The sequence below is a fragment of the Lynx canadensis genome, chromosome A2 (genome assembly GCF_007474595.2).
Source record: "Lynx canadensis isolate LIC74 chromosome A2, mLynCan4.pri.v2, whole genome shotgun sequence".
Taxonomy (NCBI): Eukaryota; Metazoa; Chordata; class Mammalia; order Carnivora; family Felidae; genus Lynx; species Lynx canadensis.
The window spans coordinates 8631470-8653711 of record NC_044304.2 but is presented as its reverse complement, the minus strand read 5'-3'; the positions used below and the strand labels follow the sequence as shown (position 1 = coordinate 8653711).

At 45.1% G+C, this 22242-nt stretch overlaps 1 non-coding gene across 1 annotated transcript; it reads right to left on the bottom strand.

Annotated features, from left to right (window-relative positions):
• Positions 1-10304: 10304 nt before the first annotated feature.
• On the bottom strand, positions 10305-10377 carry TRNAE-CUC. Its single transcript has one exon. It is a non-coding gene; the product is annotated as a tRNA-Glu (tRNA).
• Between the last annotated feature and the right edge of the window lie 11865 nt (positions 10378-22242).

Sequence of the window (22242 nt, the reverse complement as noted above, 5' to 3'; positions counted from 1 at the left end):
GAATTAAATCTGACTTCTTTTCGGAAACCATGCAAGTAGGAAAAGAGTTTTGTTAAATAGAAAGCGTTGAAAGAAAAAAAAAATACCCAGCTACAATTCTGTGTCAAACAAAATTATCCTTCAAAAGTGAGGGAAACGGGTGCCTGGGTGGCTCAGTCGGTTCAGCGTCCGACTCTTGGTGTCAGCCCAGGTCATGATCTCGCGATGCGTGGGTTCAAGCCCCACATCAGGCTGTGTACTGACAGCATGGAGCCTGCTTGGGATTCTCTCTCTCCCTCACTCTCTACCCCTCCCCCGCTCGTGATGCACACATGCTTGCTCTCTCTCCTTCAAAATAAATAAATAAACTTAAAAAACATGACTGAGAAAAAAAGGTTTTCTGAGACAAACGAAACGTGAGGGAGTCTGTCATCAGTAAAACCTGCTTCCCAAGGAATGTTAAGAGAAACTCGTCAGGGGGCACCTGGGTGGCTCAGTCGGTTAAGCGTCCAACTTCAGCTCAGGTCCTGGTCTCACGGTCCGTGGGTTTGAGCCCCCTGTCCAGCTCTGCGCTGACAGCTCAGAGCCTGCAGTCTGCTTTGGGTTTTGTGTCTCCCTTTCTCTCTGTCCGTCCCCTGCTTGCACTCTTTCTCAAAAATAAATAAGCATTTTAAAAATTAAGAAAAAAGAAACTCATCGGGAAGAAGGTAATAATAAAGAAAGGGAGAATGTTAGAGAAGAAATCAGTGAAGGTAAAATTCAAGGACGTGCTTTTGCTATTTGTATTTAATCTGACAAATAACACTTTGTTCAAAGCCGTAATAGCAATATTTTCAGTGCATAGACCTCATAAACAAAAATGAATGACAGCAATGTCACAAGGGACAGGGAGGGAAGAATTGGAAATACTCTGTTATGAGGTACTTCCTCATCCAGAGAGTGGTATAGTGTTGCTTCAGACAGGGCTTGGGTTAGCTGTAAATATATGTCAAAACTCGAGCCTAACAACTAAAAAAGGTATAATGATATGCTGGGAGAGTGGAAGAAATGAAATGTGGTAAAATGTTCAATAAAAGGCAGAGAAGGAAGAAAAAAGTAGAAAACAAAGAAAGAACAAAGGCAGCAAATGGGAAACAATAAAATATATAGGTTTTTTTATTTTTTTAATTTTTTAACGTTTATTTATTTTTGAGACAGAGAGAGACAGAGCATGAACGGGGGAGGGTCAGAGAGAGGGAGACACAGAATCTGAAACAGGCTCCAGGCTCTGAGCTGTCAACACAGCGCCCGACGCGGGGCTCAAACTCAGGGACCGCGAGATCATGACCTGAGCCGAAGTCGGCCGCTTAACCTACTGAGCCACCCAGACGCCCCTATATAGGTTTTTTTAATGCTTATTTATTTTTGAGAGACAAAGAGAGCACGGGTGAGGGAGGGGCAGAGACAGAAGGAGACACAGAATCCGAAGCAGGCTCCAGGCCCTGAGCTGTCAGGGCAGAGCCCGACGCGGGGCTTGAACTCGTGAACCGCAAGATCATAACCTGAGCCAAAGTCGGATGCTCCATCAGCTGAGACATCCCAGTGCCCCTAGATTTTAATCAAACAATCTTCTTAAACATTAGTGGTCTAAATACAAGGGAAAGACAAAAACCGTCTCAGTGGATAATAAAATAACAATTACATGTTGTCTACAAGGGTCACACTTTACATACAAAGATTCATGTAGATTAAGAGATGGGAAAAGATATACCATGGCATGCCAACACTGAACACAAGAAAGCTGGTATAGGTATATTACCTTTGGAGCATTACATAATGATAAAGGGGTCAAGTCTCCAAGAAGACACAGCACTCCTTCAAGGGTATGTGTGTAACAGTGGGGCAAAACACACGAGGCAAAAACTGAAAGAACTCTAAGAAGAAATAATTGAACCTGTTACTACAGAGATTCCAGCACCAGCCCCCATCAGTAATTAGCAGGTCCAACAGGCAGAGATCATGAAGGACACTGTTAACACCATCAGGCAAGTGGCTTTCATTGAAACCTATGCAACACCTCATCCAAACATTCTTCTGAGGTTCATGTAGACCGTCCACCAAACCAGACCACATTCTGGGCCATAAAACACACCCTAACAAACTCAGAGAGGAAGGAAGGAAGGAAGGAAGGAAGGAAGGAAGGAAGGAAGGAAGGAAGGAAGGAAGGAAGGAAGAAAAAGAAAAGAGAAAAGAAAAGAAAGAAGGAAAGAAAGGAAAAGAAAGAGAGAGAGAGAGAGAAAGAAAAAGAAAATTATGCTTGTAAACCAAAATTATATTAACTTGGAAATCAATAACGGAACAATGGTTGGGAAATCTCCACACAGCCAAATATCATATGGGTCAATAAGAGAGGTCAGCAAGATGGTGGAATAGAAGTTTTCTACTGTCATATCCCCACCAGGCACCAATTTTGAAAGCCACCCAATGATGAGAGTACCTCTGTGGAAATTTCCAGTGGTCCAGTTCACGCACCCCAAAGGAGCAAAAACTCTGAGAATAGACCCCATGAGGAGGTAAGAAGAGTGGTTTTATTTTACCTGTGTCACCTTCTCCCCAAAGGCAGCACAGCTCCTTCCCAAGAGAGACGGTGTTGGCCCATAATTCCCCCCATGGGGAAAGTGAAACGTTATAAGAGAGCACTTGGATTCCCCCGGTGGTGTGGGATGCTGTTCAGAAGGCTCACCGCTTTCCTGTCTCACCGAAAATACTGAGGATATCAACACAGCTGAGTGGCTGGAAGGCTGGGAGCAGGGAAGGACTTGGAAAGACCTAAGGCAACCAGAGCTTGGGACTCAACAAATGGCTGCGGATCCTACTAAGTGCTTGCATATTCGATCTGGGCGCTTGCATTTCAGCCACTTCGGAGGCAATGCCTGTGGACACTCCCAAATGGCCCATGGGCACGCTCAATACTCCATACACCTCACTCCCACCCATATGATCCGCTCCCTTGTAGCCCAGACAGTGAGTACAAGCCTCTTAATGTCTTGTAAGCACATGCATTCAGAGGGCTCAACTCAGTGGGATTAGAAAAAGGTGCACAGGAGCACCTGGCTGGCTCAGTTGGTAGAGCATGCAGTTCTTGATCTCAGGATTGTGAGTTCGAGCCCCACATTGGGTACAGAGATCGTTTAAATTAAAAAAAAAAAAAACAACTTTGAAAAAAAGAGAAAAGAATGCACAAACTTGAGCACTTCAGGGTACCACCCTAGGGGAAACAAAAAGGAAGCTCTCAGCACCTGGCCTGGCTTTGAGGGATCAAAAGAAGGTGGCTAATCTTCAGAATTACCCCTAATGAGGGGGCTGGAGGTATGAAGCAGGTACATCAGTAGAAAAGATCCGAGAGAGCCTCAGAATCCCTAGCTGGGCTGACTGGTGACGGTGTTCCTCTCCCAAAGTGAGTTAGTAAAGACTGGAGAAAGTGGCTACTTCCTCACATGCAAAGACACCAACGTGAGACTTCAAGGAATTCAAGGAACGCACACACACACACACACACACACACACGCACACACACAAAGGAAAAATGATGCCAACAAAGGAACACAACAATTTTCTAGTAACCTATCCAATAGAAATAGAGATCTGCAAGTTGCCTGATATAATTGTTCCAAGAAAGCTCAGAAAGCTTCACAAGAGCCCAGATAGACACTGTGGTGTCTCTCTCGATCCGATGGGGACCCCCCAAGCGTGGGGTGACAATCGGGTGGAAGCCAGTGGTGCGGACAGTTGAAAGGATTCACCCGAGGCAGAATGAAGAAGTTTATCGAATACACTGCAAGGGAGCAGCAGGTAGGACAGCAAAGGAGGCTGTGAACGGGGGCTGTTGTTAGAGAGGGAAGGTAAGGGGGTATGGTGACATATGGAATTTTCCCTTCTTTGGTAACGGTGCCTAGAGCTAAGTAGCCCATGGGTCAGTCAGGGACTATGGATATTTTGAGACGGGTGGCCTGATGGGCCCGGCTGTATTCAGCCAGGGGGGTTGGGGTCACTTTGGGCTCTTCTGCCTTGATCATGTTTCCATTGCACAAGCCTGTTGTCCAAAAGCGGCCTCTACAGACAACTCCATGAAATCAAGAAAACAATACATGAACAAAGCAAGAAGTATGGCAGAGAGTAGAAATCATAAAGAACCCAAATGGAAATTCCAGCACTGAAGGAAAAGTGAGATGAAAAAAAGAGATGCAAATAGAGAGGCTCAAGAGCTGACTTGATGAATACGATGAAAGAATCTGTGAACTTGAAGACCAGTCATTAGAAATCATACAGATGAAGGAGAAGAAAAGAAAAATGAACAAAAAGGAGTGAAGAAAGGTTATGAGACTTAGGGGACACCTGTAAAATAAACAATACACACATAATGGAAATTCCAGAAGAAGAGAGAATGGCAGAACGCTTAAAGAAATAATGGCTCAGGGCGCCTGGGTGGCTCGGTCGGTTAAGCGTCCGACTTCGGCTCAGGTCATGATCTCGCGGTTCGTGAGTTCAAGCCCCGCGTCGGGCTCTGTGCTGAGGGCTCAGAGCCTGGAGCCTGTTTCGGATTCTGTGTCTCCCTCTCTCTCTGACCCTCCCCCGTTCATGCTCTGTCTCTGTCTCAAAAATAAATAAACGTTAAAAAAAATTAAAAAAAAAAAAGAAAGAATGGCTGGAGAGGCACCTGGGTGGCTCAGTCAGTTGAGCGTCTGACTTCGGCTCAGGTCATGATCTCACAGTTTGTGATTTCAAGTCTCGCATCGGGCTCGCTGCTGTCAGTGCATAGCCTGCTTCAGACCTTCGGTCCCCCTCTCGCTCTGCCCGTCCCCTGCTCATTCTCTCTCTCTTTCAAAATAAATAAATAAACTTAAAAAAAAATAAAGAATGGGGCGCCTGGGTGGCTCAGTTGGTTGAGCGGCCGACTTCAGCTCAGGTCATGATCTTGTGGTCTGTGAGTTCGAGCCCCGCGTCCAGCTCTGTGCTGACAGCTCAGAGCCTGGAGCCTGTTTCAGATTCTGTGTCTCCCTCTCTCTGCCCCTCCCCTGTTCATGCTCTGTCTCTCCCTGTCTCAAAAATAAATAAAACTTGAAAGAAAGAAAGAAAGAAAGAAAGAAAGAAAGAAAGAAAGAAAGAGATAAACCAAGCTGACAAACCTTTAGCTAAATGAAGAAAAGATTAATAAAATCAGAAAGTAGGGGCGCCTGGGTGGCGCAGTCGGTTAAGCGTCCGACTTCAGCCAGGTCACGATCTCGCGGTCCGTGAGTTCGAGCCCCGCGTCAGGCTCTGGGCTGATGGCTCGGAGCCTGGAGCCTGTTTCCGATTCTGTGTCTCCCTCTCTCTCTGCCCCTCCCCCGTTCATGCTCTGTCTCTCTCTGTCCCAAAAATAAATTAAAAAAAAAAAAAAAAAAACGTTAAAATCAGAAAGTAAAAAGAAATTATAATTGATAGCACTGAAATTCAAAGTATTGTAAGAGACTACTATGAATAAATTTTTGTTAACAAATTTGATAACCTACAAGTATAAATTCCTTTAAACATACAACTTACTAAGACTGAACCGTGAAACAGAAAATCAAAACTCAGTAAGGAGTAAGGAAATCGAATCAGGAATCAAAAAAAACTCCCAACAAAGAAAAGCCCAGGACCAGATGGCCTCACTGGTGAATTCTACCCAACACTTAAAAAATTCCTGGGGCACCTGGGTGGCTCAGTTGGTTAAGCATCCAACTTTGGCTCAGGTCGTGATCTGGCGGTTGGAGAGTTTGAGCCCCACGTCAGGCTCTGTGTTGACAGCTCAGAGCCTGGAGCCTGCTTCAGATTCTGTGTCTCCTTCTCTCCCTGTCCCTCCCTTACAAACGCTCTGTCTCTCTCTCAAAAAAAAAGTTAAAAATTCATACTAACTCTTCTCAAACTCTTGCAACAAATTAGAAAGGAGGAAATACTTCCAAAATCATTTTATGAGGCCAGCATTATATTTTTTAAAGTTTTTTTAAAATATATTTTTTAAATTTTATTTTTGACAAAGAGCAAGACAGAGTGTGAGCAGGAGAGGGGCAGAGAGAGAGACAGAAACACAGAATCCGAAGCAGGCTCCAGGCTCTGAGCTGTCAGCACAGAGCCCAATGTGGGGCTCAAACTCGTGAACTGCGAGATCATGACCTGAGCTGAAGTCGGATGCTTAACCGACTGAGCCACCCAGGTGCCCGTTATTAAAGTTTTTTAAAAAAAATTTTTTAATGTTTATTTATTTTGGAGAGAAAGGGTAGACAGAGCATGAGTGGGGGAGAGGCAGAGAGAGAGGGAGACATAGAATCCTAAGCAGGCTCCAGGCTCCCAGATGTCAGCACAGAGCCTGATGGAGGGCTCGAACTCACGAACTGTGAGATCATAACCTGAGCCTAAGTCGGACACTTAACTGACAGAGCCACCCAGGCTCCCCTATTAAAGTTTTTAAAAGTGTATTTATTTTGAGAAAGACAGCGATAGTGTGAGAGGGGGAGGGGCAGAGACAGAGGGAAAGAGAGAATCACAAGCAGGCTCTGTACCATCAATGCTTAGCCAACTGAGCCACCCAGGTGTCTGAGGCCAGCATTACATAGATAACAAAGTCAGACGAGGACACTCCAAGGAAAGAAAATTAAGGGGCGCCTGGGTGGCTCAGCTAGTTGGGTGACTACATTAAATTCAACAGCACACTAAAAGGCTTATACAACTTGATCAAGTGAATTTATCCCTGGTATGCAAGGATGGTTCAACATATGCAAATCAATACCTGTGCTATACCCAATTAACAAGATGAAAGATAAAAGTCATATGATCATCTCAGCAGGTGCAGGGGAGGCATTTGACAACATCCAACATCCTTTAATGATGAAATAGAACAAATTAGGTAGAGAAAGAATGTACCTCGGGGCACCTAGGTGGCTCAGTTGGATCTCAGGGTCGTGAGATCAGGTCCTGCATGGGCCTGCTTGGGATTCTCTCTCTCCAACTCTGTCTCTCTGCCCCTACCCCACTTGCACATGATCTCTATCTCAAAATAAATAAAGAAACTTAAAAAAAAAAAAAAAAGAATGTACCTCAAGAGCATAAAAGCCATATATGACAAATGCACAGCTAACATCATAGTGAAGTTAGAAAAGTCGCCTCTTCCAGAACTATGTACCTGGCAAGAAACTGAGGAAAGGGTTAAGGTGAGACATATCTATTTGTCCCCTATTTTATACTCAGGAACTCCCCTACATTATCAGGGGTAACTTGCTTAAATTTTCTGGGATAGAATTTGAGCCTTAGTATCATTTGCATGAAGGTTTCGGAATTAATGCATTAAAGCAGTTGGCAAAATTAATTCGGAATCTGTGTTGTAGAGGCCCCCAAACCCTGTGTCTTTTAAAGGGTTTATACAGTGCCCTGCAATCTTTTTTGTTGTGTAAATTCTTCCTTTAGCATATTTTGGATTTCCAATTTGGTAAAATTGTGGACCTTTTAGTATTTTTCTCTTTTGTTCCTTCCCACCTGTCCTTCCCGATTTTGCTTTTTGGGGATTTTTTGGTCACTGGATGAACTTCAGGGAAAGGAGGGTCCTCTCTACGCTGATATTTATTTTTTAATTTTTATTTAATTAAAAAATTTTTTAAATGTTTTGTATTTTTGAGTGCGAGTGGGGGAAGGGCAGAGAAAGAGACTACCCTGATGTTTGTATATTTTTTTCCTCCAGAGAGCCTCAAATCAGTGCCATCAGGAAACTCCCCTGTGACGACTTGTTGGCGTATAGGTGTTAAAGATCCCGGACCTAAGTCAGTTTCAGCTGATACCTTTGCTGTGCCGCAGTGAGGCCGGGGGTATTGTCCTCTAGAACCTTGGGGGTCACAGTCATTGCTGCAATACGGACAGGGAGGCAGCAGCAGAGGCGTTTAAGATCCTGGTGACTCCTCTGGCGTCAGGACTTACCTCACATTCTAATGACTGCCTTTCTCCTCTCTTCTCCTCTTTTTCAAGTTTATTTATTGAGAGAGTGCAAGAATGAACAGAGAGACAGACAGACAGAAAGAGAATCCAAAGCAGGCTCCACGTTCAGAGACCGACTCGGGGCTCAACCCCACAACTGTGAAATCATGACCTGAGCTGAAGTCAAGAGTCGGACCACTGAACCGACTGAGCCACCCAGGCACCCACCTCTTCCTCTTTTTAAATGGGAGCTGTTTCAGGAGTGACCTCTTGATATGGCCTCCTCTTGCACAGTCCTCTCTCCCACCCCCACCCCCGGGGATATCTCAGGGCCAACGCTGCCTCTATCACAGCTTCCTTCTGACGCACAGATAAATCTCTGCAAACACATTAACCCAGGACCACTGTAAGGAGGCCCCAATTTTGCTCTGAAAGGCCTAGGAATCCTAGAACTCTGGTCGGTTGAATCGAGAACTTCGGGTTGGTAGGCTTGCCCCAAGACAGGGCAGCACAGCATATAACATGAGCTCCCCAGGACCTAGCAGCCCACAGGACTGTCATGGAGCAGAGCAGGTGAGCAAGTCAGAGTAAGAGACTACAGACCCACGGGCACTGGTTTTGTCTGGACATGCTGCTCATGGCCACCTGTCCTGGTCACATGCAGATACGCGGTTCCTGCATTAAGACTGAGGCCCGCCCCCATACACCAGGAGGGTAGGAAAAGGCTTAGGCCTCACATGACTCACATAATTGAGATCCAGGGGAGGGGAGGGCAGGGTCAGTCTCTCAAGCAGCTCTGAACTGGCTTCAGAAAGCAAGGAAAGGAGCCCGGAATGGGGTTTCATTGTGGCTGGGGGGTTAGTGAAAAAACATTCAGTGGCACTTGTCAAAGATGGGAGTGCAGATGAGTTTAAGATGGTTTCATTCAGAACCATCGTGACGGGTGTAGAGACACCTGTGATGGGATTTTCACAGGGGATGAGAAACGAGATGGGGTTCAACTCTGGACACAGCATGGGCAGGTGGGAGTTCATGGCCAGAGAACAGGGTGGAGGTCAGTGGACGGAAAAGGACTCAGAAAAATCAGGGGTAAGAGGGTTCTGGCTGAAACGACCTAACAGGATTCTTACTGAAGACAGGCCAGGGTGATCACTTTCAACTGGGGGATAAGGGGTGGGGGGGGGGGGAGGAACTTGATCAGCTATCAAGGGTGGTCAGACATGGAGGGGGTGGGGAGGATTCTGGTTCAGCTGACCTAGCAGGATTCTTGCCAAAACTGAATTTTACAGGGAGCTACCCAGATAGACCTACGAGAAGGTTTAGGAGCCTGACACAACTTTGGTCAAGCAAAGAATATTTGTCGGGGGTGGGGCCAGGGCAAGAGTTTTGCACACAGGGACTCGTGTGCTCAGAATCTGAGGCCAGTGCCATATAAGGGAGCCTCTGGACTTTTCTTTAATGTGCATTTATTTTTGAGAGTGAGAGAGAGAGAAAGAGAGACAGAGCATGAGCAGGGGAGGGACAGAGACAGAGGGAGACACAGAATCCGAAGCAGGCTCCAGGCTCCGAACTGTCAGCACAGAGCCCAACACGGGGCTCGAACCCACGAGCCGTGAGGTCGTGACCTGAGCTGAAGTCCGACGCCCAACTGACCGAGCCACCCAGGCACCCTGAGCCTCTGGACTTTCTTGTCGCTTTGTCCAGGTGGTGGAGATAAGGGAAAGGGAGGGGGTGGTGAGGAGTAAGCGGTCAGCAAACATGAAAAGATGTGGAGTCTGGCTGATTATAAGGACACACATGGGTAAGAAGAATATTTCTACTGGGGCGCCTGGGTGGCGCAGTCGGTTAAGCATCCGACTTCAGCCAGGTCACGATCTCGCGGTCCGTGAGTTCGAGCCCCGCGTCGGGCTCTGGGCTGATGGCTCGGAGCCTGGAGCCTGTTTCCGATTCTGTGTCTCCCTCTCTCTCTGCCCCTCCCCTGTTCATGCTCTGTCTCTCTCTCTGTCCCAAAAATAAATAAACGTTGAAAAAAAAGTTAAAAAAAAGAATATTTCTACTTATTTCTATATAAAAGTGGCTTATTTCTATATAAAAAACTTAACACCAACAGGAAGTTCATGAAATGATCGACAGCGTGTATTTGGAGATGGCTGGAGTCACAGCACTGGAGGGGAGCAGGATGTTTGGACAGTGAGTTTTCTTATGTTAAACTTTCTATCTCACGGATATACTTAAAATAGAAGTTGGTAGACACTGTGTTTTACTAGTTAGCAGTCTTTATTCAATTTTAACTTTTGTACATAGGAAACCATTCTAAGATTTAATTCCCTTTTTTTTTTAAAGGTTTTATTTTTAAGTAATCTCTATACCCAACATAGGGCTCGAACCCACAACCTTGAGATCGAGAGTCGCACGCTCCACCAGCTGAGCCAGCCAGGTGCCCCAGATTGAATTCCTTTAAGCACAGTTACAAAAGTGAAACCATAAAAAAAAGAATATTTTCAAATCTTTTTCTTTTTAATTCTTTTAAGTGTTTATTTTGAGAGGGAGGGAGGGAGGGAGGGAGGGAGGGAGGGAGAGAGAGAGAGAGAATGAGAATCTCAAGCAGGCTCCTCGCTGTCAGCACAGAGCCTGATTCAGGGCTCAAACTCACGAACCGGAGATCATGACCTGAGCCAAAATCAAGAGTGGGACGCTTAACCATCTGAGCCACCCAGGCACCCCTAAATCTCTAAGTAGAAGGACATGTGGCATCATAGTTTGTCCTTCCCTTAGTTCAACACTGGGGTTATTTCCAGGAATAAGTAGTATATTCTAATGCGATAGGGGTTGGAATTTAGGTCCTTAAATGCATTGGATTTTCAAAGACTTACATAAGCTATAAGTAGCTTTCCTCACATCAATTAAAATAAGAATATACTTTCTTTACCCTTTTATTAAAAAAAATTTTTTTTTCAACGTTTATTTATTTTTTTGGGGACAGAGAGAGACAGAGCATGAACGGGGGAGGGACAGAGAGAGAGGGAGACACAGAATCGGAAACAGGCTCCAGGCTCTGAGCCGTCAGCCCAGAGCCCGACGCGGGGCTCGAACTTCACGGACCGCGAGATCGTGACCTGGCTGAAGTCGGACGCTTAACCGACTGCGCCACCCAGGCGCCCCTACCCTTTTATTTATTTATTTGGAGACCGAGAGGGGGACAGAGACAGACAGATAGCGCATGCAAGTGGGAAGAGGGGCAGAGAGAGAGAGAGATGATCCCAAGCAGGCTCTGTGCTGTCAGGGCAGAGCCCAATGACCTAGGGCTCGATCCCATGAACTGTGAGATCATGACCTGAGCCGAACAAGAGTCTGAGCCACCCAGGCATCCCCTTTACCCTTTTAAATGCCACTGTCCCCTAAGGACATGCGTAAACACTGATGTAAAAATGAAAAATTGTACCGGAAAGCTCAAGCACATGCATCTCAAACCTCTGCCTAAAAGGAACAAAAAGTTCTATTTAGTTCTGCAGTTTTCCTGTCTTACTGCCATCATCTCTCTCAATCAACTTACATTTTCAAGCCCAAGAAACAAACAAACAAAAAATGTTATTTCTCCCACAGGCAGCAGAATTAAAGTGCTAAGGGAAACTAGAAGCAAAGGACTGCAATACTCAATCCATTAACGGAATCCGGAGAAAAGAAACATAAATATTGAGCTCAGCACAGACAAGCAGCCAGCTCCTCACAGGACAGAAGGAAAGTCACAGTCAGAGAGTTTTAAACACACTCCAGACACTTCCAGTGGAGACAGAATCCCCGGAGTTGGAAGATCCCTGCTAAGGTAGGGAGTGGGGTGGGGGGAGGAAGGATACCTGAGCAGTCACAGGAATGAACCCTGGGACCCCTGAACTCCCTCCCTCCCCCGGGGCCTAGTGGAACCCCTCTCTCCCTAAGGCTGCTGTTCTCCAAGTGAGGAAACTCTCAGCAGGATTCACTGGTAGGTTGTTACCCAAATGAACTCCCAAATTCACGAGCCCTAGCCCGGACACAGACCTCCTGACTTTCACAGGCTTTCTCAATACAAACAAATGACACTCCGTGCACTTACATGTGGATGCAAAACTCCAACCTGGGTCTAGACACAGGACGAAGGGATCCACACTTACCTAGAAAGGGCATCTCCTCCCCACCCCTTTGTGCACAAGCATCCCCAGCTTTCCAGGCTCTGTAGCTTCTCTCCATATAAAGGCTCCTTCTGGGGGCACCTGGGTGGCTCAGTACATTGAGCATCCGACTTCAGCTCAGGTCACGATCTCACAGTTCAAGGGTTTGAGCCCCGCATCGGGCTCTGTGCTGACAGCTCAGAGCCTAGAGCCTGGAGCCTGCTTCGGATTCTGTGTCTCCCTCTCTCTCTGTTCTTCCCCACTTGCACTGTCTCTCTCTCTCTCTCAAAAATAAATAAACATTTAAAAAAGAAAGACAAGCCTCCTTCTGAGGTGGTTGTGAGCAGGTAAAAACACCTGCAGAGGCTCCTCAGGAAGAACCAGCTGGGCCTTGAAGGTATTTCCCTTTGCAGACTCTGTGAGGAAGGGGGCGGGGAGCTTAGCTTGGGTCGCCAGCCATAGGCTTCTGTCACATTGCTTTGGACTATAGTAGTATTGTTAACGACACAAACCCAGTATATGAAGAATCTAGGAAGATCACACAAACCCAATTTTATGTAGAAAAGATGGAGAAACTTGTAAGGCATTTTTCTAGTTCAACAAGAAAATCCATAAGTATTCATTACTTTCATAAAATAAGGATAGTAAAAATTACTTCCATGGCAAGAAATTGTCCTATAAACAATTAATCGGACTTGAATGCTCAAAGTGCTGGAATTATAGTTGAAATTGCTCTCCTTCCCCCTCACCAAAAAACAAAACAACAACAACAAAAAACAACAGTGGGGCACCTGGGTGGCTCAGCCGGTTGAGCGACCCCGACTTCGGCTCAGGCCATGATCTCACGGTTTGTGAGTTCGAGCCCCGCGTCGGGCTCTGTGCTGACAGCTCAGAGCCTGGAGCCTGCTTCGGATTCTGTGTCTCCCTCTCTCTGTGCCCCTCCCCCACTCATGCTCTGTCTCAGAAATAAACATTTAAAAAAAATTTTTAAAAACGGCAACAAAACAGACTTCAGAATATTACTGCAACGTCTCGGGAAGAAAAACGAGAAACAAGAAATGTCAACACATGCGATGTGATACTAAAATTGTATACATATATATATAATACATATATATACGTGTATATATATGTATATACATATGTATATACAGCTGAAATTCACCTTTGTCTTCCCTCTTTGGAAATATTTAATATGGTCTTTCTCAATCTATCACTTAAATACATTTTACATTTAATTGAAAACTGGACACCAAAAAAAAGTGACTGAGTGTTATCCAGGTGACAAACCTAGGGATGGGCAGTGCTCACAGGGCAGATCACCCAGGAAAGTCTCAGAGAGGAACGCCCACCCAAAGGAGTTCTCGCAACATGCCTGTGCCCAGGAAAGGTCCTGGGGGGAGGGGCACAGGAGTTCCTAAAACGTAGCTCCAGGTGCTTACTGTCTGCTTCCCTCTCGTGTAAAAACATCCAGAGAAAAATCACAAGCGTTTCAAATGGCCCATCCATATAATGTGTACGCTGCGTCAGTTTGAAATGCACCCCGGAGGACACATAGTTGATACTGATGCTGTGAACTGGAGAGGGGAAGTTGGCGTCTGGGGAGGCGGGGTAGGATCTGGAAAGTCAGGGATTTATTGCTGGCCTTAGAAAGAGCTAGGCTGGGGAAAGGGTCTTGGATTTGAGACTCTGTTTCCCCAACATCTGGAACACTCCGGAGAAAACGGGTGCCCCTGGGGAGACAGGAAGGGCTGGGACCCCACAGACCACAGCACCTCCCGCGTACGAATCCCGGAGACGGAGTCACGACTGTCCCTTGACGACTCCCCCCCTCCCCCCGTGGTCACCGCACGGATCGGGAGAGACGCGGCCGCGCGCAGTGACGGGACAGGACGCCGCGGGGTCCCGGCTGCCCGCACAGCCCGCAGGCCGCGCGCGAGGGGGACTGAGGTCGGAGCGGCGCCACCGGGGACTCGGGGGACTCGGGGACTCCGCCCCGTCCTGGCACACCCGGCCCCGCACACTCACCATCTCCCGGCCTCTCGGGTCGCCCGGCGTCGTCGTGCCCGCTGCTCCCGCGGCAGGTGCAGGTCACTGCGCGATTAACGCTGCAGCAGAGCCACCTGGGACCTTTTAAGCGCAGGTGAGAAGCGAGCCGGAGCCAGGCCTCGAGCTTCCAGGGGGCTGCGGGGCGTCGCCACACCCACCTGCCCCTGCCGCGGCCCTCATTGGACCGCTCGCAAGGACCCGCCCCTCCGCTCCTGAGTGACAACAGGGCAGCAGGTCCGCTTGCTTGCGAAAACCAGTCTTTTAGGTGGTCGGGAAGCTGTCCCCTCCTGGGACGTTTGCTTTTAAACAAAACTTGGTCCTGGCCCTAGGGGGACCGTGGCGTCTTCCTGCAGCTCCTTGTAAACGTGGGGACACAGGCGTCCAGAGTCCGTTCCGGTGGAGCGACTCCCTTGTTCAGAGGAAGAGGGGCCAGGCCAGGCGGGGTTTACACACAGGGTCTGAGGTCCTCCCTGGGTCGGGGGCATTGGCATGAGGCCGCGAAACCACTCATGGACCTGTGACCCTTGTTTACAAAAACACTTTAAAAATGACCTCACGGGGGAAAAAATCAAATCAAATAACATAATAAAAATGACCTCACGGGGCGCCTTAGTGGCTCAGTCGGTTAAGCGTCAGACTCTTGATCTTGGCTCAGGTCATGATCTCGAGGTTCCTGAGTTTGAGATCGGTGTCAGCTCTGTGGCACCGCACTGACAGTGTGGATTTGGGGATTTTCTCTTTCTCCCTCTCTCTCTCCTCCTCCCACTAGCTCTCTCCCAAAATAGATAAATAAATTTTTAAAAAACGACCTCACCGTATGCAATAAAGACTGGTTCCATGATCTTTAACCGTTGACAACACTGAGGCTTCTACCCGTCCCTTCTCCACCTGCGTGTATGTGGTACTTCAGCTAGAGAACTCCATGCCTTCTCAAGCGTTTGAGTTTTTTTGCTTTAAAATTTATACTCTTAGGGGCGCCTGGGTGCCTCAGTCAGTTAAGCGACCAACTTCGGCTCAGGTCACGATCTCACCGCTCATGAGGTCAAGACCCACGTCAGGCTCTGTGCTGACGAGCCTGCTTCGGATTCTGTGTCTCCCTCGCTCTCTGCTCCTCCCCCACTCTTGCTCTCTCTCTCTCTCAAAAATAAATAAACATTAAAATTTTTTTTTTTAATTTGTACTTTTAATTGTGGTAGCATACACATTCTATAAAATTTCTATTTTAGGCATATAGCTCAGTAGTGAGAATTACCGTGACATTGGGAAGTCCATCTCAGAACTGGAATAAATGCCTAAATTTTGAGATCACTCCTTCATTACCAAATGCCATCTTCCTCTCTCCGATTCACATTATTTTCAACTATTTGTCCTCCACGGTGTATTTCAGACTCAAAGTTTTTTTTTGTTTTTTTTTTTAATTTTTTTTCAACATTTATTTATTTTTGGGACAGAGAGAGACAGAGCATGAATGGGGGAGGCGCAGAGAGAGAGGGAGACACAGAATCGGAAGCAGGCTCCAGGCTCTGAGCCATCAGCCCAGAGCCCAATGCGGGGCTCGAACTCACAGACCGCGAGATCGTGACCTGGCTGAAGTCGGACGCTTAACCGACTGCGCCACCCAGGCGCCCCCAGACTCAAAGTTTTAATTGCACAGAAAAACAACCTGGAATATCCTGTATAAAACCCACGTGCCTCTCCGCTAAGGGGCACAAACGTCCTATGTGAAGGCTTTTAGTAGAGTTTCCCCTTTGAAAATTTCTGGGTGATCTGTCCTGTTGGCACTGACCCGTGCTGGGTTTGGGCACCTTAAAACGATGTACTCGTTTATTTCTCTTTTTCCAATAGGGTAAAATTTATTTAATTAGTAGAGCTTGAAAGAAAGTACCAAATATTTCCAAGGAGGTAAGAAAGTGGTAAGTTTCAGGAAAAAAATCAGATATTCCAGTATTGTATCCCATTTGTTAATAATTTTGATTTCAGTTTTTCTTCCCCTGGGAGTGCGTTGTAAGTTTCTGAGGCCTGCTCATTAATTTTGGGTGATTTCAAATCTGCTTAGACTGGCAGAGAGGAAGTATCCAAGCAGGACTGATTATTTGCAAAACAATGTCTTGCCATGAAAACAATAATTAGTTGACATCTTTCTTTCCCCCCAAAGGAATAGATATTTGGGATTTTCTGCTTGAACTAGTAAATATGCATTACAGTTTCTTCCCTCCTTACCACATAAACACGGAGTCTGAGTGATTTTGTGCAAACACTGAGTTTGAGTGATGTTGGTTTGTGTCGTATAGCATATAATGGTGATCCTGGGACGCCTGGGTGGCTCAGTCGTTAAGGGTCTGACTTCAGCTCAGGTCATGATCTCACAGTCCATGGGTTTGAGCCCCATGTCAGGCTGTGTGCTGACAGCTCAGAGCCTGGAGCCTGCCTCAGATTCTGTGTCTGCCTCTCTCTCTACCCCTCCCCTCCCCCACTCATGCTCTGTCTCACTCTCAAAAATAAATAAACGTTAAAAAAAATTAAACAGGGGCGCCTGGGTGGCTCAGTCGGTTAAGTGGCTGACTTCGGCTCAGGTCATGATCTCGAGGTCTGTGAGTTCGAGCCCCGCGTTGGGCTCTGTGCTGACTGCTCAGAGCCTGGAGCCTGTTTCAGATTCTGTGTCTCCCTCTCTCTGCCCCTCCCCTGTTCATGCTCTGTCTCTCCCTGTCTCAAAAATAAATAAAACATTTAAAAAAATTAAAAAAAATTAAACAACAACAACAACATATAATCGTGGTCCCAAGCAACTCCAGGGGGCATAGAGGCATGTGACTCAGGTCAATGACCTGAGTAAGACTGTTTGAGTTGCTGCTTCTTCAATTCCCAAAATAGAATTGGTAGATCAGAGGATAATTCAGTTTGTAGTTTTTTGAGGAATTGTCATGTTGTTTTATATACCATCAACACGATTTTATATTCTCAGCAATAGTACAATAAGGGTTTCAAAGAGTATTTTCCTTTTCCTGATAGTGTCATTTAAGGACAAAAGTCACTAATTTGATGAAGTCTATTGTTTTTTTCCATTCCTGCCCTCGGCGTCTTGTCTACGAATTCTTTGCCAAATACAAGTCTAGAATGGTTTCCTATTTTATGTAAGTGTGTTATCGTTTTCATTTAGGTCTTTATCCTTTCTGGTAAAGTATTGTATGTGACATCCTGTAAGAATAAAACCTCTTTCTTTTGCTTATGGCTATCCAGTTGGCTTAGCACAAACTTATGAGAAGACTATTCTTGCCCTGTTCTTGGCTTCCACCACCCCCCCCCCACAAGAAATCAGGTGACTATAGATGTATAGGTTTATTTCTCAAATCTAAATCTATTCCACAGATCTATACAGGTCTACCCTTATGTCAGTATCACACTCTCTTGATTACTACTGCATATCTCAAAGTTGTGACCTTAAGAAATGTTAGCCCTACCATTTTGCTTTTCTTTTTCGAGACTGCTTTGGTTATTCTGGTTCCCTTGCAACTCCATATAATTTTAAAAACCAGGTTGCCAATTTATATAAAGGAATGAAGTGGGAGCATGACAGGTATGGTGTTGAGTCTCTAGACCATTTGGGGGGCGAGTGCCATTTCAAAATGTTAAGTGTTCTGATCCACTTTCCCATTTATTTACACGTTTATTAATGTCTTTCCCCCACATTTTATAGCTTTTTGAGTATTCGCTGTGTACTTCTTTTGCTAAATTATCCCTAAATATTTTATTCCTTTTGATTTCATTGTAAATGCCTTTCCTAATTTCATTATCAGATTGTTCCTTACAAGTGTATAACACTGCAATTGATTTTTACATATTGATCTTGTATCCAAGCAATTTGCTGAACTCAGTGATCAGTTTTAAGAGTATTTTTTAATGTTTTTTTTTTATTTTTTTTTAAATTTTTTTTTTCAACGTTTATTCATTTTTGGGACAGAGAGAGACAGAGCACGAACGGGGGAGGGGCAGAGAGAGAAGGAGACACAGAATCGGAAACAGGCTCCAGGCTCTGAGCCATCAGCCCAGAGCCTGACGGGGGGCTCGAACTCACAGACCGCGAGATCGTGACCTGGCTGAAGTCGGACGCTTAACCGACCGCGCCACCCAGGCGCCCCTAATGTTTTTTTTTTTATTTTTAGAGTTTTCTAAAGATAAGGTATCTCAGTGGGAGGTAGAGATGCCATTACATCTTCCTAACCAATCTTAATGCGTTTTGTCTTTTTATGGATAACAGCTTTGGCTAATATGGCCAGTACACTCCCAAATATAAGTGGCAAGAACAGATATCCTTGTTTTGTTCCTTACTTCAGGGGAAAGCATCCAGTCTTTCACCACTAAAAATAATTTTAGTTTGGGGTTTTCACAGATGTTCATAACGAGGCTAGTTAATTTCCTTCTATTCCTGGTACGCTGAGTGCTTTAATCATAAAAGCATATTGCATTTTGCCACTTATTTTCTCTGAGGCTAATGAGATCTTGCCATTTTGCATTTTACTCTATTGATATCATTATTACACTAATGGATTTTGAGATATTAACCCAAGCTTTCATCCCTGGAATATATCCTACTTGGTCATGGTACAGAATTTTACATATTGCTGGATCAGGTTTGTGGGTTCACAAAATGAGTGTGAAGTGTTCTCCTCATTTTCTTTTTTTTTTTAATGTTTAGTTTTGAGAGAGAGAGAGGGACGGAGAGAGAGAGAGAGAAAACAAGAAAGTGAGGGAGGGGCAGAGAGAGAGGGAGACACAGAAACTGAAGCAGACTCTAGGCTCCAAGCCTTCAGCAAAGAGCCCTATGTGGGGCTCAAACTTGTGACCCAGGAGATCACAACCTGAGCTGAAGTCCAACGCTTAACCAACTGAACCACCCATGCACCCCGTCTACTTATGCACTTCTGGTAGGAATATAAATGCATGCCGCCATTGTGGAAAACAGTATGGTAGTTTTTAAAAAAATTACAGAGTGTTATTGCATGATCCAACAATTCCACTTTGAGTGGATAACCAAAAGAATTCAAAATATGGACTCAAACAGATATTTGTTCATCTGTGTTCACAGGAGCATGATTTACAGTGGCCTTAAGGTGGAAGAAACCCAAGCGTCCATCAACAGACGAATGGATCAACAAAATTTGGTAGACACATACAAGCAGAATATTATTCAGCTTTAAAAAGAAATGGGGGCGCCTGGGTGGCTCAGTCGGTTAAGCATCCGACTTTGGCTCAGGTCACGATCTTGCAGTCTGTGAGTTCAAGCCCTGCGACGATGGATGCTCAGAGCTGTGCTGACAGCTCAGAGCCTGGAAGCTGCTTCGGGTTCTGTGTCTCTTCTTTCTCTGCCCCTCCCCCACGCCTGCTCTGTCTCTCAAAAATGAATAAATGTTAAAAAAAATTTTTTTTAAAGAAATGAAATTCTGACACATGCTACAGCATGGGTGAACCTTGAGGACATTATGCTAGGCGAAACATGCCAGTCAAAAAAAAAAGAAAAACTGTATTATTCCACTTAGATGAAGTGCCTAATAAAATTCATAGAGTCGGAGCAAAGTATGGTAGCTGTCAGGGGTTTGGGGCACAGGACAATGGGGATTTGTTGTTTACTATGTATACAGTTTCAGTTTTGCGAGCTGATTTGCAAGTTCTGGAGACTGGTTTCAGAGGGTAGTTCACGCTAGTAAACTACTTAAAAATGGATAAAAAAATGGGGTGCCTGGGTGGCTCGGGAGGTGAAGCATCTGACTTCCACTCAGGTCATGCACAGTTTGTGAGTTTGAGCCCCACATGGGGCTCTGTGCTGACAGCTCAGAGCCTGGAGCCTGCTTTAGATTCTGTGTCTCCTCTCTTTCTGCCCTTCCTCTGTTCACACTCTGTCTGTCTCTCTCTCAAAAACTAAATAAACATTTAAAAAAATTTGTAATGGATAAAATGTAACTAAACACAGAATCCACAGGAAGAAATTTTTGCAAATAATATAACTGAAAAGTGCTCGTATTAAGAATATATAGGGGTGCCTTGGTGGCTCAGTCGGTTAAGCGTCCAACTGCTGTTGGTTTCGGCTCAGATCATGATCTTGAGGTTCATGGGATCTAGCCCTGAGTAGGACTCTATGCTGCTGGCACAAAGCTTGCTTGGGATTCTCTCTCTCTCCTCTCTCTCTGCCTCTTCCCCCTACTCACGCACGCACTCTCTCTCTCTCTCTCAAAATAAAAAATAAACATTAAAAAATAAAATTGCAGTAAAATCTACATTAAAAATATTTGAGAGAGATCACAAGCAGAAGAGGGGGGGAGAGAGAGAATCTGAAGCAGGCTTCAACCCAGTGCAGGACCCGAGATGGGGCTTAATCTCATGACTGTGAGGTTATGACCTGAGCTGAAATCAAGAGTTGCACACTTAACCGACTGAGCCACCCGGGCGCCCCCATAAATAAAATGTTGAAAGTAAAAAAGAATACATAAAGAAATCCTACAATTCAAATAATCTACATTTAAAAAGTCAAGGGATGTAGGAACACCTGGCTGGCTCAATCGGTACAGCATGCAACTCTTGATCTCAGGGTCATGAATTTGAGCCCCATGTTGGGTGTAGAGATTACATAGAAATAAACTCTGGGGAGTCTGGGTGGCTCAGTCTTGATCTCATGATTTCTTGGGCTTGAGCCCTGCATCAGGCTCTGTGCTGACAATGGGGAGCCTGCTTGGGATTCTCTCTCTCTCCCTCTCTCTTTGTCCCTCCCCCACTTAAGCGGTCTCTGTCTCTCTCAAAATAAATAAATAAATAAATAAACTTAAACACATTTTTTAAAAAAAAGAATGAAAATCTCTAAAAAATTTTAAAAATGAAAAGTCAAGGGACGTGCATAGATATTTTCCAAGAAAGATTTACAAATGGCCAAGAGCACACAGAATGGGGGAAGGTGGTCAAAAGGTACAAACTTCCTGTTATAAAATAAATAAGTCATGGGGATGTAATGTACAGCATGGTGACTATAATATAGTTCATAGTACTGTATTATATATTTAAAATTTGGGGCGCCTGGGTGGCGCAGTCGGTTAAGCGTCTGACTTCAGCCAGGTCACGATCTCGCGGTCCGTGAGTTCGAGCCCCGCGTCAGGCTCTGGGCTGATGGCTCAGAGCCCGGAGCCTGTTTCCGATTCTGTGTCTCCCTCTCTCTCTGCCCCTCCCCCGTTCATGCTCTGTCTCTCTCTGTCCCAAAAATAAATAAACGTTGAAAAAAAATTTTTTTTTAAATAAATAAATGTTTAAAAAAAAAAGAATGGCTAAAATCAAAAACGCAAGAAACAGCAAGTGTCGGGAAGAATTTGGAGAAAAAGGAACCCTCTTGAGTGGTTGGTAGGAATGCAAACTGGTGCAGCGACTGGGGAAAGCAGTATGGAGGTTCCTCAAAAAATTAAAAATAGAACTACCCTATGACCCAGGAATCACACTATTGGGTATTCACCCCCCCTAAATACAAAAACACTAATTCAAATGAGTAAAAGCACCCCTATCTTTATGCAGCATTATTCAAATAGCAAAACTATGGAACTAGCCCAAGCAGCCATTGATAGATGAATGGGTAAACAAAAAGTGATATCTATCTATATCTATAATGGAGTATTACTCAGCCATTAAAAAAGAATGAAACATTGCCATTTGCAACAACATGGGTGGAGCTCGAGAGTATAATGCTAAGTGAAATAAGTCAGTCAGAGAAAGACGAATACCATATGATTTCATTCATATGTGGAATTTACAGACAAAACAAGCAGAGGGGAGAGAGAGAGAGAGAGAGAGAGAGAGAGAGAAGCAAACCAAGAAACAGACTCTTAAGTATAAAGAATAAATTGATAATTATCAGAGGTGAGGTGGGTGGAGGAATGGGGTAAATAAGGGATAGGGATAAAAGGGTACATTTATCATGATAAAAAATAACATAAAATGATTTTTTTTAATTTTTATTTATTTTTTTTCATTCTCACATCCAATTTTATTGTCTGGACAATGACAAACATGCACATTTTAAGTATTTGGTGTATGTAAAAATAAAATTACTTTCAAAAAAGAAATGCTCACCCTAAGGTTG